The sequence below is a fragment of the Schistocerca gregaria genome, chromosome 8 (genome assembly GCF_023897955.1).
Source record: "Schistocerca gregaria isolate iqSchGreg1 chromosome 8, iqSchGreg1.2, whole genome shotgun sequence".
NCBI lineage: Eukaryota > Metazoa > Arthropoda > Insecta > Orthoptera > Acrididae > Schistocerca > Schistocerca gregaria.
The window spans coordinates 188,034,301-188,049,949 of NC_064927.1; the positions used below are offsets into that span (position 1 = coordinate 188,034,301).

General features: G+C 45.1%; 1 pseudogene; it reads right to left on the reverse strand.

The window, feature by feature from the left end:
• Nucleotides 1–492: 492 nt before the first annotated feature.
• Nucleotides 493–610, reverse strand: LOC126285595 (5S ribosomal RNA; annotated as a pseudogene).
• Nucleotides 611–15,649: the final 15,039 nt, after the last annotated feature.

Genomic DNA, 15,649 nt, shown 5'->3' on the forward strand with positions numbered 1-15,649 from the left:
AGAACAACACACACACCCATTCCCGAGGGAGGAGTCGAACCTCGTGCGGGAGTGGCAGCGCAAACCGCGACATGGCACCTCAAACCACGCGGGCACCCCGCGAGGCATGTTGTGCCTCCCGAGAAAAAAAATGGAAATGAGCGTATGGCATCGTTGGACGGGAGCCCTTATCCGTGGAAGTTCGGCCGCCAAGTGCAAGTCTTATTGATGTCGACGACACATTGGGCGACTTGCGCACCGGTGATGAGGATGAAATGATCTTGACGACAACACAACACCCAGTCCATACTCACTCTCCGTCTTCAGGCCACGAGTCGCCTACCGGGACCATCCGACCGCCGGGTCATCCTCAATTGAGGATGCAGATAGAAGAGCAGTGGGGTAACCACACTGCTCTCCCGGCTGTTATGATGGTATTCTTGACCGAAGCCGCTACTATTTGGTGGAGTAGCTCCTCAATTGGCATCACGAGGCTGAGTGCACCCCGAAAAATGGCAACAGCACACGGTGGCCAGGATGGTCACCCATCCAAGTGCCGACCACGCCCGACAGCGCTTAACTTCGGTGATCTCACGGGAACCGGTGTATCCACTGCGGCAAGGCCGTTGCCCACACTCAGTCTACAAGCGGAAAAATCTCCAACCAGGCCGCGAATCGAACCTGGCCTACCTTACGATTAAGGTGAGCTCGTTACCACCCATCTAAGCAGGCAGACGCCTCCCGAGAAATATAACCTGAAGGAAATCGTGCCTTCCGGGCAGGCCACTGCTGTGGTAATACCCGTCAGGCACTTCCCCTTTCATTTCGTTTCGGTGATTATTATAGACTTTCATTCGCATTTGGTATATCTAAATTTTCCCTGGCTGATAGTAATCTGATGGACTATTAGGATTAGGATAAACCACAGATTGATCTTACAGTAGTTGCATGATTTGAGTAGGAGTAGAAGAATTTATCCCAGCTAGAGAGATTTTTAGACACTGCTGACCATTGCATTAGGGGCATCTTTAAAGGTTCCTCGGAGCAGTAAACTAGTTCATGGAACCCTCTCATCACCGAAACTGGACGTGTGCCCTGCAGGACAGTGCTTTGTGGACCACCATTCTGGCTGTCGGCCTTGTTCCGCTGGTGGCCAATGAAGTGGGTCGGAACGCCGTGGCTGGACAACCTGGCGCCGGCCTAACCTCTTTATTAGCGAGTTGACGTGGTGTGGGAGTGTGGGAGTTATCCCGTGTGCAGATCCAGGTAAAGCGGCGTCGGGCTGGCTCCTGGCTAATATGTTTAAAAAGAATGGTTCAAATGGCTCTGAGCACTGTGGGACTAAACGTCTGAGGTCATCAGTCCCCTACAACTTAGAACTACTTAAACCTAACTAACCTAAGGACATCACATGCCCGAGGCAGGATTCGAACTTGCGACCGCTGCAGTCGCGCGGTTCCGGACTGAAGCGCGTAGAACTGCTCGGCCACCGCGACCGGCCTAATGTGTTTATTACAAGAACTGTGTACCTTGTGAGACTGGGCGACGAATTTATCCGGATGTCTCGTTTCTTAGATGCCGCCGTGCCTCGCCAAAACGGCGCTCACTAAATCGTTTTATGGACGAGACAGAGCTTGTTTTCACTAGGAAGTTTCCTTCATCTTTCGAAATGCGCTCGGGTCTTGGCTGCAGGAGCTCCAGGCATTGTGAGCTGTTTTCTTCAGAGACCAGAATGTGTACTGCACTGCAGTGATTGGTTGAGGAAGATCAGGTCTCCTTGCTAGAAAACATGATTGCCTGGACATGATAGGTTTATTCAAGAACATCTGAGGAACGGCGGTTTTTCGGAAGGTTCTGAGCAATGGTAGTTGCTAGGACTTGCTTCTCGTCTGTGGCGGAGTGCAGACGTTGGAGCTCTTCTGTTTCCACGGACACCCATGTGAAACTTCAATATTGTCGTCAACGTGAGACAATCACCGGCGGACGTGGGGTCATCTCGCAGTGTGATGCACCGCCGAACCTTGTAGCTTCGGCAGCGCCCGCATGCAGACGATGGCATCTCGTCCTTCACTGGCTATATCGGTAACACCTCGCAGCTTCGGCAAAGTCAGAACCTTACCAATTGTTTTCATGGCCGTCTTTTTTATAGCAGCCTTGTACTCTCAGTAGTCACTCCCAGTGACCACTGCATGCTTAATTATATTTTTACTTTAGAGACCAGTCAGTGGAGCAATACTGCAGAGTGTGCTGGTCTATACTGGCATTCTTCCACTCGTAATAGCCAGTTTTATCTACACATAAATTCCAGTAATGTTCCCCAAGTCTGTTGCCAACCGACCTGAGTTTGTGTTAATGAAATGTTATAGAGTTGAAGTTTCTGTTTATATGATTGTTCTCCCTTGACCTTGATACTAGTTAATAACTCTCTTTATGATATCGTAGGGCCTCTCTTATTAATTTTAAAACGCCATCCATTCTCATTCCCTGACGTTATTTATTTTGTTGTGGTTTTGAAGGCATTAAATTAATTTTATGTCAAATTAGTCAACTCATTAGGTTATCCACACAGGGGCCATTACTTAACAAATGCCAGATTTCCTTGTGCTATTGATAAACATGGCACCTCTTGTGTGTGGTAGTTGTGACTCTTTAGTCGTTTGGTAGACGGAGAACTGCTGCCATCATATGCTAGCTTCTGAACATTCTTGCTCATTTCATTCTGTATGTGTTCACATGATTTTCAATGGATTTCTCTCGGTTTTGGTAAGATACCAGAGAGTTGTTAGCATGTTGTAAAGCTTGCTGATGATGCAACGGTTTGCTGTGACGTACCAAGACACCCTCTTTTCCTAGTAACTTACATAATTTTGTTATGTGCACAACCATTAGTCTGTTTAGGTTCATTGCTTCAAGATGGCCTCCCTTAAGAACAGGAAGAAAAAGGACATACTCTGCAAAATAGGCCTTTTTTTGATGGTATATATCCAAGTGCACTTTTTTCAAAAATCGTTTTCAATGTTCCGTCCATTGTTGCGATCAGAAAGTGGAAATTTGAAATCAGATGGGCGTTCCCATGGGTTCTGAAGTATCGTAGCAAGTGCTCTTTCTGAAGGTTTAGTTTGTAGACAAATGTCATTGTCATAATTAATACTTGAAGCTGAAGTATAATCTGTCGGTAATGGAGCTGAAGAGCAGCTGATCTGCCAACTTGGACCTGCGATGTGTCTCTCATTGGAGGCTCTGAATCCTCAACATGTTCATCTGGTGTGCAACTTGAAAACGAACGTAGCATTAAAATCATAAACGTTATGTGTTTAGCTCTTTTGTGATACAGGTATGAATGTACATCGCAGTTAGTTCGTTCAAGCAGCTTTTGAAGAATATTAAGCGCTACGTACAAAAAAGTAAAACAGAACCGGACTACTAATTTAGGGTAAATAGTATGCCAACATGTAATTTAATTTTAATTAATATTGTGGGTTATTAGGTACGCAAGTCTAGCTATTATAATGGTAATTATGGTTACCCATGAAATGACAGCAGAATTAATCAAAGTGGTTTATATTACTAAATGACTATCCCGGAACCCGGTTCCATTTTGCAGGTTGCGTACCTAAAGCTTTCAGTGGTAACAAAAATTTAATTTGCAATATTTCGCTTTATTATTGACCTAATTTAAAAGTTTAAAATTCCGTTATAATGTACTCATTAAGAAATATGATTTTATGTTAAAATTTATGGCTATAAGGTATGCGTTATACTCAGAAACTGTGTGTTTGTCTTGAGGCAGTGTAGTTCAAGACGCGCAAGTTATCCACACTACAACTATCCAGAATTTGAGTGTGAGAGTGCTTAGCGACTTCCAACTAACTTTACGGATAGTTTCAAAACTTCTCCAAACTTCCTCTCGCTTACATGTCAACGTCAAATTCAGTGAAATATATGTTGTCATTATCTCACGAAGATTCACTACATAAAGTACGAATGCATACTTTTCGCTGTCTAAACAAATTATACTAATTTCCTTTGACCAATTAGTTTGATACATTGACCATCTGAAGATGTCTGATCGCTACAAAAATACTTCGTGCGTATCACTAAAGCGACTGAAACAGAAATGGTCTCCACTTTCTAATTTAGCTTTACAGCTGCAGTGTCAAAAATAGTCCACTAAGTTCTGTTATTATATTATCTCAACTAGTGTTATATTAATAACCTAAATTTCGAAATTAATATGGAACAAAAAACACAGGTTCTCATAATGCTACTTACATGATGTCTTCAGTTTCTTAGAGAAAGGAGATCATGTTTTGGAATCTCGTTTCATGATGAACAAATCTGAAAAATTCGTCACTGTCTATGAACTTTTTGGATATGCCACTGAATTCTAATCGACGAGTCCAACAATGGTAGTAATGACAGCGAAGGCGCAAATCAGGCAGTGCCGTGCGGCTGACTGAAAGTGAGCAGTGCTGTGGCAGATCGGGGAAAATCTAATAACATTTGGCGCTTACATTTCGCACGGGAAGGGAAGTACAAACTGCTGGTACAGGTAGCACAGTCCAGGCTCACAAAAGTAAGATGGCTTGGGGAGTACAGAAGTAAATAACTAAAACTACTGACCAGAGCTTTAATTTGTTTAATGCAGATTGCAAAACAACTGCCATTCGATCGCTTCTTCCGCCGCCACCGTCACACCTTTAATCCACAGTTGCATAAGGTACAGATTGGAGCAAAGTACTTACGCATCTGTTCGACGTTACCTCCTCTTTCCCCCTGTTCCGGCGAAGACTACAGTCGTCCGTCTCGGTAGCTGCGTGTTCAGCGCGGTAAAGTGATTAACGGAGTAGCCAGGGTTCGATTCCCACTTGGATCGGAAATTTTCTCGGGGGCTGGGTATTGTGCTGTCCTTACATTCATATCGTCACACTTGACGTTACATTAATGAGATAGTTGAATGTGCAGGGCCACAGAGCCAGCATAGAAGTGTAGTAAGCTTAACAAAACTGAAGAGTGTGACAGATCCACGCACACATATTCATACTGTATATGTGCGGCAGGGTCGATTGTAGCAATACAGAGAGCGGCAGAGGCTTGACTGCATGCACAGCCATTATAGTCGGCTCAAAGGAAAAGCTCTTGTTGAGACGGCCTTATCGGCCATCACTTCACATCCAATTCAATAGTGATATTAATCATATTCAAGTATATGCGACTTTATTACCCTGTTAGCTTCAACTTTATTTTAGATCAATAAGTGAGTGACTGCGAGGTTCAAGGGTAATGTTTTTTCAGTAATTTCTTTCCATAACTTTAACTTGCTGTTAAGATTATATCAATGATTGCGTAGACTTGACAGCTTTCTGGACTATCGATTTTTGCCTCGGCTCTGTTGTGTGGCATGAATTGGAAAACTATTCTGTGTCCGGCAGGAGGCCGGCCGAGTGACGTCACTCAGGTACGCGCCTGGGTAATGCGCAGTGGCTTTCACAAGCTGTGTGGGCGGACGGCAAAGGGCCTTGCAGACAGCAGGGTGTCTTTGTCCTGAGTGGACTGTGCAGCTCTGGCAATCCAGACCTTCCCAGAGAGGCAAGAGAGAACCATACTGAGGGGCGAAGATACGGCATTAACTGAATCATGACTTGTTAAATCAGTGTTTGTAAAACCACTGCCTAACTGTCAGGATTAGAAACCACAGTTTACGTTTTATTTATTATGTATCTGAATGTTCTAAAAGTATTAGATATTATTACTTCTGGAATATTGTTAGATACCTACAGTCCGCAGCTCGTGATCGTGCGGTAGCGTTCTCGCTTCCCGCGCCCCGGTTCCCGGGTTCGATTCCCGGCAGGGTCAGGGATTTTCTCTTTGAAGACACCTACAAAATTTTAAGAAATGAACTGTTCTACATGAATTCAGCAGTCATTCAGGAAAATATATTAAGCCAGTATTGTGTTTAAAAAATAATGGTTTCAGATCAAAAATAGTCATACCAATAAGAAATAAGAAATACAATTTTAGGAGTTTTTTTTACAAGTGAATTGTTAAATGGACTTACGTCCATGCACTATAAATACCTTAGAATACTTCTTCATTACTTCTTATATTAAAAATGTTAGACTAAACATGTCCTATAGTAACAGTAGCAGCAGCTGCAGTATTATAAAGTCACACGATGACAAACAGTTATTTTTAGTTTCCTCAGAAGTACAGCCAATGAATTTAAGCCTTTTTACAAGTCATGATTCATCATTAGCTCTGGTCGCTTCGGCCGAACGAATAGGCACTAGCTAATGCTACCCCATTCTACACCTTGGCAGCACTCTCACTGATACTACATGTACCCTGAGTGTGTCTTACAAGCAGTCATACTTCTCCAGATGACGCAGTTATCAAATGGTTCAAATGGCTCTGAGCACTATGGGACTTAACATCTATGCTCATCAGTCCCATAGAACTTAGAACTACTTAAACCTAGTTAACCTAAGGACAGCACACAACACCCAGTTATCACGAAGCAGAGAAAATCACGCAGCTATCGCCTGGACGGGTTTATATCGATAATAGGTGGGTCGTTATAATGTTCTGGCTGCTCAGTGCAGAGCATTTATATTAACATAGCTAAAACTGTAAGCTTTTGTATTTTGCAATTAGTCTCACGTAGTACGTTTTTATCAGTGAATAAGGAGCTTTTGAAACCAGGTTATTCTTTTTGAAACGCCCTCTATTATTGTCACTGTGATTATTTGTTCAAACTGGAATACAAAAGATTTTGGACGCGTTAAAACTTTTGTCTGATGTAAGAGAGATCCTGAAGTCCCTCATTTCATCGGGTTACGAGCCTGCTGAAATATGAACGAGAAGCAACAACAGGAGCACACTGTGCAGTTTGGGCACAATTCTGAGGGGACGGGCCTAAGTAAACGTCTGTAGTGGCGACTGGTCTGGTGGTTGTGGGACGCGGTCAGGGCGTGGAATGCACCCACATACTGTGCCCCGCTGGAGGCAGTAGGGGGTGTGAGGGCGTTGCAGGAGGCTGCTGGAATTTTCATTAGCTGCGCTGGCTGGCCGCTTGCCGGGTGGTCGCTTAGCGCCAATCGATGTGTGGCGCCGGGGACACGGGCCCGCCTGCGCATATTTAATAATGGGGGCGGCGAATCCTTCCTGTCGGACTCTGGCCTATTAATTGCTGTAATTAAATCCACAGGCGCAGTCTCGAGCGATTACGTCAATTAAACTGGCAGCCGGCGGCAGGCAGCTTTAATGACATAATAAAGCCGGCGCGGGCGACCTTGTTAGCCGCCTAATAACTGCTCTTCCTTTCCGACGGCTCTCCGTACACGCCACTCGGCCCTCGCTGTGACGACCGCAGCTTTAAACAGCACAGCTTACGGCCCTGCTCGAACATCGCCATTCCTGGCAGTCGTTCGTTTGATGTCAGTACTATGGAGTGGTGATCAAAAAGGCACAACTGTGCTGTAGGTGGTACTCTGGGGAACTGTTGACGTCTAGTGTTAATGGGGCCATCGGCTTCAGCATTACAAACTAAACGGAAAGACAACAGAATTTTATGTTCTTGCTGTAATCTCTCGAAGAAAGATCCGCCACAATTGGTGATAACCTCACTCAGAGAGCACAGATTTAGTGAAGGCAGTTTCCGTGACTAATTGTAGGGTGCATAAACGAATAAATTATTCTTTTTCTACTGCTGCCAGTTAAAATATTTTACATTAATTCAACACATGGCGACACATCCCGAGTACAACATGACGTTTCTTTGTGTACCTGTTGTTGTGGTCTTAAGTCCAGAGACTGGTTTAATGCAGCTCTCCATGCTACTCTATCCTGTGCAAGCTTCTTCATCTCCTAGTGCCTACTGCAACCTACATCCTTCTGAATCTGTTTGGTGTATTCATCTCTTGGCCTCCCTCTACGATTTCTACCCTCCACGCTGCCCTCCAATACGAAATTGGCGATCCCTTGATGCCTCAGAACATGTCCTACCAACCGATCCCTTCTTCTGGACAAGTTGTGCCACAAATTCTTCTCTCCAATTCTATTCAATACCTCCTAATTAATTATGTGATCTACCCATCTAATCTTCAGTATTTTTCTGTAGCCCCACATTTCTAAAGCTTCTACTCTCTTCTTGTCTAAACTGTTTATCGTCCACGTTTCACTTCCATACATGGCTACACTTCATATAAATACTTTCAGAAACGACTTCCTCACACTTAAATCTATTATCGGATTTAACAAATTTCTCTTCTTCGGAAACGCTTTCCTTGCCAGTGTCAATGTCAGTGCTCCCCAGACAGCAAAATTCATTTACTACTTTAAGCGTATCGTTTCCTAGTCTAATTCCTGCAGCATCACCCGATTTAGGTCGAGTACATTCCGTTATCCTTGTTTTGCTTTTGTTGATGTTCGTCTTATATCCTCCTTTCAAGACACTGTCCATTCCTTTAAACTGCTCTTCCAAGTCCTGTGCTGTCTCTGACAGAATTACAATGTCATCGATGAACCTCAAAGTTTTTATTTATTCTCCAAGGATTTTTATACCTACTCCGAATTTTTCTTTTGTTTCCTTTACTGCTTGCTCCATATACAGATTGAATAACATCGGGGATAGGCTACAACCCTGTTTCACTCCCTTCCCAACCACTGCTTCCCTATCATGCCCCTCGACTCTTATAACTGCCATCTGGTTTCTGTACAAATTGTAAAAAGCCATTCGCTCCCTGTATTTTACCACTGCTCCCTTCAGAATTTGAAAGAGAGTATTCCAGTCAGCATTGTCAAAAGCTTTCTCTAAGTTTACAAATGCTAGAAACGTAGGTTACCCTTTCCTTAACCTATTTTCTAAGATAAGTACTTTCGGAATCAAATCTCAGTGTTCCAGGCCAGATGTGTAACTCGGAACCGACCGACCACCGTATCGTCCTGTGAGAGTGGGGTACGGAGGGGCGTGGTGTCGGCACACTGCTCTCCTGGTTATTGTCGGTTTTCGTGACCTTCTCAGTCAACTCGCTCCTCAATTGACACCGCAAGGCAGTAGTGCATTCCGTTCCAGATCTTCCACTGCCAGCGGGGTGGCCGAGCGTTTCTAGGCGCTACAATCTGGAACCGCGCGACCGCTATGGTCGCAGGTTCGAATCCTGCCTCGGTCATGGGTGTGTGTGATGTCAGGTTAGTTAGGTTTAACTAGTTCTAATTTGTATGGGACTGATGACCTCAGAAGTTGACCCATAGTGCTCAGGGCATTTTGAAGCAGTCCTTCCACTGAGCAGAAATCCCTGTCACTGTCGGGAATCTAATCCGTCTCTCCCCGCATAGGAGCCAGAAACACGGTTACGTTTTTTAAACAATGAAATAATAAACTTCACGATTACGTTGAATGAATGTCTGACCTGTGGAATGGATACAAAACTCGAATTATTGTGTAGCGTGTTGTAACTGCAAGTGGTGTACTTGCACTGTGTTATTGTTAGAAAACTTAATACGAATTGAAAGGGGAATACAACTCCCAGTATCAATAAAGAAATGCAGTCACTGCAGAACACATTGTGCCCCTTAGCCAGTGAATCAACTGGATCTGTTCAAAACCGATGACATGGGACGCTGTGCACATAACAAATAAATTAAAATGTCTTACCTCTACAGCAGCGACTGTGGAACGCGAATATTCTGGTATCTCACAAAAATATAAATACGCAGCTGCAGGCTTAGCGTCGAGCAGTGCTTGCTGTAATACTAATTTTTGAAATGGACATGAAATTGTTTTGGCTGACAAATGAAAACATTTATGAAAAAAACAACTTCTTTGAAAAACATATGATCTGGACAGGGAGGCGGATCTGATTATGGTGAATTACTAACGCTGATTTTTTTTAGCAAAATTATATTGCAACTTAAATTTGCCTTTTCAAAAATATCTGACAGTTGCAGTATCATTACTCACATTTGATTCACAAACAATGAGATTTAAAGAGCAAGTATTATCTAACTTCATTAATCCAACATAAATGCAAATCATCAAATTAAAAATAGCTCCGTTAAAAAATCTTAGAAACATTACAAAGTATAATATCCAACTAGCCATTTTTCAAAACGGTTTACGTACATTCTGGGGTTACTCAACAATTACAAATTATCAGTCAACTCATCTGTACTAACGCGCTGCAAAAACAAAGATCATAATTATTTAACGTCTTTACCTTGCTTTTCTTGAAGGCTTCTTCTTCTAAGTTCAACAATATTGACATACCTGCATTAATCTAACACTTGTTGGACTCACACAGTACACCACAAAAACTGCCTACTCCTTCGTCTTTCCCTCAAAGACAGCTATCTACAACTGTGCGCCAAGCGCTCTCTTATTCCAACACTAGCACTCTTGGTTTGCGGTCTTACACACAACGATATATTATGCCTATCAAAGGCATTCATCGTTTATAAAATCGTATTCGGGTGCCACATACAAATGTGCCCCAGTAGACACCTGTCAACACAGACCACTGAACTGCATAGGCGGATGCATATATATGATGATAAGAATTCCTAAACTAATGTACAACTAGCCATATCATACTTTTTAAAAAAAGTCCATTCCATCAACAAATCTGTATTGGGTGCCATAAAGTCCCGCTATAATTTATAAAATGTCGTATCTTTGAAACAGTTACGGTACAATCAGACAATCGTAGTTTGTTGCAAAATGTTTAGGAGCTCTCACAATTTTTTCCCTTTTTCGTTTGTTGCAGATCTGACTTGGAATGCAGGAAAATGGTGATAGATCGCAAGAAGGAGCAATTTATCATCTGGTATGCAGAATGTAAATCTGTGAAAACAGTACAGTAAAATTATCGACTCCAGTACAGGAGCGAATACTGGCAAAGCGAGGGTAATGAGATGGTTGAAGTACTTTAAAGAGGCAAGCAGAATGCAAAACTTCCCTTATAGTGGATGTCCCCTTGTATCTCAAGCACATGTCGAAAGAGAGCAGGCTGCAAGCTGCATTTCAACTCCGTTTTCCATCACCTTCCAGAGCGATAGTGCACTCCAACATTGAAGTTTAAACATATTGATTGACACATTTCCTGAGACATGGATGGATCTTGATGGGCTCTATGGTATGGACCGCACGCTTACCTAATATCACGCCATTTGACTTCTTTCTGTGGGGTAACATCGAGGACCACGTGTGGATAACAGCAATCAGTGACATAGCTGTCCTTCGTGCAAGAATAAGTGACGCGTTCAAAGCTGTTGATGCTACACTATTGACCCATGAATGGGCGAAAATCGAATGTCGAGCTGATGTTCTATGACCGACGAGAGGGGCACACACCGAAAGTCTGCAATGATAGAAGAAACTTTCAAACGTGGTAAACGTTTTGCAACGTACTGCGATATTCTTTCTTTAATAATTTTCGAGTACAAGGATTCCTTGTGTCTGGGAGGTGCTTTAATTGAATCTTTAGCTGAACATATTAATATTATCTTGTACATCTGGCATAAACAAAGCATTAGCCAACAAAACAGTGATAATGGAGTTAATTTTAGTACAAGATTAAACAAGAAACTGAGTTTATTACTCGTAAATTCAGAAGAAATAGTCTAAAATCACTAAAAATAATAGTCTAAGTCGGGCAATGTGGAATTTGAGTCAAACGAAGGAGTATCTGGATAAAATATTTACATCTGCAGAAGTCGTACGCTGACTGTGGAAGGTTAGTGCATTGAGATAGTAAACATTACAGAAGAATATGCGTGTGCATGTATTGCCGGAGCTGAAAGCATTCTGAAGCTGCAACTATAAGCAATTTGCAAAGTAAAGACTGAAAGTACTGAACATCGTAGTCCCACTGCTTAACTGAGTGGTAACGTGTTTGCCTACTATGCGACTGGCCGGGTTTCGCTTCCCGTCCGGATTGGAGATTTTCTCTGCTGTGTTGTCCTCATCATCATCGTCATCGGTGGCACACAAGTTGCCCAATGTGGCATCATCTGAAACAAGAAATGCAACTCGGCAACCGAAATTCCCCGGATTGGACCTCCCAGCAATCATTGCACATGATCATTTCATTTTTTTTACTGAACTTCGTTAATAAATACACTCCTGGAAATTGAAATAAGAACACCGTGAATTCATTGTCTCAGGAAGGGGAAACTTTATTGACACATTCCTGGGGTCAGATACATCACATGATCACACTGATAGAACCACAGGCACATAGACACAGGCAACAGAGCATGCACAATGTCGGCACTAGTACAGTGTATATCCACCTTTCGCAGCAATGCAGGCTGCTATTCTCCCGTGGAGACGATCGTAGAGATGCTGGATGTAGTCCTGTGGAACAGCTTGCCATGCCATTTCCACCTGGCGGCTCAGTTGGACCAGCGTTCGTGCTGGACGTGCAGACCGCGTGAGACGACGCTTCATCCAGTCCCAAACATGCTCAATGGGGGACAGATCCGGAGATCATTCTGGCCATGGTAGTTGACTTACACCTTCTAGAGCACGTTGGGTGGCACGGGATACATGCGGACGTGCATTGTCCTGTTGGAACAGCAAGTTCCCTTGCCGGTCTAGGAATGGTAGAACGATGGGTTCGATGACGGTTTGGATGTACCGTGCACTATTCAGTGTCCCCTCGACGATCACCAGAGGTGTACGGCCAGTGTAGGAGATCGCTCCCCACACCATGTTGCCGGGTGTTGGCCCTGTGTGCCTCGGTCGTATGCAGTCCTGATTGTGGCGCTCACCTGCACAGCGCCAAATACGCATACGACCATCGTTGGCACCAAGGCAGAAGCGACTCTCATCGCTGAAGACGGCACGTCTCCATTCGTCCCTCCATTCACGCCTGTCGCGACACCACTGGAGGCGGGCTGCACGATGTTGGGGCGTGAGAGGAAGACGGCCTAACAGTGTGCGGGACCGTAGCCCAGCTTCATGGAGACGGTTGCGAATGGTCCTCGCCGATACCCCAGGAGCAACAGTGTCCCTAATTTGCTGGGAAGTGGCGGTGCGGTCCCCTACGGCACTGCGTAGGATCCTACGGCCTTGGCGTGCATCCGTGCGTCGCTGCGGTCAGGTCCCAGGTCGACGGGCACGTGCACCTTCCGCCAACCACTGGCGACAACATCGATGTGCTGTGGAGACCTCACGCCCCAATTGTTGAGCAATTCGGCGGTACGTCCACCCGGCCTCCCGCATGCCCACTATACGCCCTCGCTCAAAGTCCGTCAACTGCACGTACGGTTCACGTCCACGCTGTCGCGGCATGCTACCAGTGTTAAAGACTGCGATGGAGCTCCGTATGCCTCGGCAAACTGGCTGACACTGACGGCGGCGGTGCACAAATGCTGCGCAGCTAGCGCCATTCGACGGCCAACACCGCGGTTCCTGGTGTGTCCGCAGTGCCGTGCGTGTGATCATTGCTTGTACAGCCCTCTCGCAGTGTCCGGAGCAAGTATGGTGGGTCTGACACACCGGTGTCAATGTGTTCTTTTTTCCATTTCCAGGAGTGTAGTAACCGGACCGGACACGACCAGGAGAAACTGGTTGACCTGCCAAGGGCATCGACGGTAAGTCGTGGATAACCACCGGAAGACAACAGCAGCGATGGATGTACAACGAGGACAACACGGCAGAATGACAAATGCAGAGAGAGAATCAAAACGAGAGACAGGACGTAGCAGTATGAAGAACCAAACAACGACGAGTATAAAGAACGAGAGCACAGTCGGAACACAAGTCAGGTTCGGGCTTCGCTTCGCTTCACGGGGCGACCGTACTGAGCCCGTCCTGTGGCAGGTTAAGCGCCGAAGTGTGCTATTCCTGCAATTCCTAAGTCTGTGGAGATGAGGAGGTCTAGCGTGGTACTGCATTGGCCTGTGGATTCGTGTGTGTGTGTGTGTGTGTGTGTGTGTGTGTGTGTGTGTGTGTGTGTGTGTGCGTGAGTGTGCGTATGTGTATGGGAGTAGACCTCACGACTTTCCAAAGAATTGCATCCACAAAAGGTCTGGCCAACGCGTGGTTCGTCGGTGGTGATGGTGTTGATAACCAAAACCGCTGATGAGCAGGTTGCAGGGAAGTCCCCCCTTTTCGTAAAACGTTTCGGCACAGTGGCGGAGCCGTCTGCGGTGGCCGAGCAGTTATAGGTGCTTCAGTCCGGAACCGCGCGACTGCTACGGTAGCAGGTTCGAATCCTGCCTCGGGCAAGGATGTGTGTGATGTCCTTAGCTTAGTTAGGTTTAAGTAGTTCTAATTTCTGGGGGACTGATGACCTCAGATGTTAAGCCTCATAGCGCTCAGAGCCATTTGAACCATTTTGAACAGTGGCGGAACCCATCCCGTAGTAGCAGGAGGCCCTCATTCTCTAGGAGCTGGCGCGTGGGGTACAGCCTGCGGGAGAGCAATGCCAATTTTAAACCCAGATTTTGTATCTGTTGGAGTGTAGCAATGTAGGTGTCGGTGACCTTCCCCCACACTACAGCCGTATACTCCAACACTGGACGGACCTTTGTTAAGCAGAGCGTGATGCCGTGGCGAGGCCGAAGTGTCGACGCGAGGTTGACGGGGTAGAGCACGCGTGAGAGCTCCTCTGTTCTATTGCGGACCTCGCGGATATGCGGGAGGCAAGTAAGCCGTTGGTCAGGTTTGATCCCGAAGTAGGTGGCATTCTTGGTCCATGGAATGTGGCCTCACGTGATAGTGACTGAAGTCCGTGCCACATGTCAGTGTGTTAAATGAAAATAAGGTAAATTAGCAGTAGCAGTACAAAACAGATAACTAACTCAGTAACAGTGATGACATTTTTCAGTGAATCAGTGGGATGTGTTGGTAGCAGTGTGCTTATGGTCAAGATTAACCGAGCAGGACACGGCTTCGGAGGGAACCAGACAAATTACGTGCCTCAGCTTATGAAAAGGACATCTCCTTATGCAAAAAAGTAAAATTGATATTCAAAGCATCTCCTATGACGAGAACATTACAGAAGACGCCTATACCAGCGAAATTAGGATAGGAAGATTGTCGTGTACCTTTGCGAGTAATCATTCCGGAATTAGCCCTAAACGTTGCAAGGGCAATGTGGATTGAAACTTCTTGGCACATTAAAACTGCGTGCCGGACCGATACTCGAACTCGTGACCTTTGCCTTCCGCGGGCAAGTGCTCTACCATCTGAGCCACCCACGCACGACTCCAGGCCTGCTAGTTCTGCAAGTATCGCGGGTGAGCTTCTGTGAAGTTTGGAAGGTACAAACGAGGTACTGGGGGCAGTAAAGCTGTGAGGAGGGGTCGCGAGTCGTGCTTGGGTAGCTCAGATGGTAAAGTACTTGCCCTCGAAAGGCAAAGGTCCCGAGTGCGAGTCTAGGTCCGGCACACAGTTTTACTCTGCCAGGAATTTTCATATTAGTGCACACTCCGCTGCAGAGTGAAAATTTTATTTAGTGTGGCTTGATCACAGATGATATGAGGAATAAAAAGGACCTACAAGCTACATTTTTCTGTGTTACATTTTGCACATACTTGCAAGCAACTTTCAAGTGCGTACAGTCACAAATTTCTGAGAACATGTAACGTACATGTTACCCTGTAGATATATCTAAAGGAGGAAGATTAGGTGTTTAGATCCCCCTCAACAATGCGGTCATCA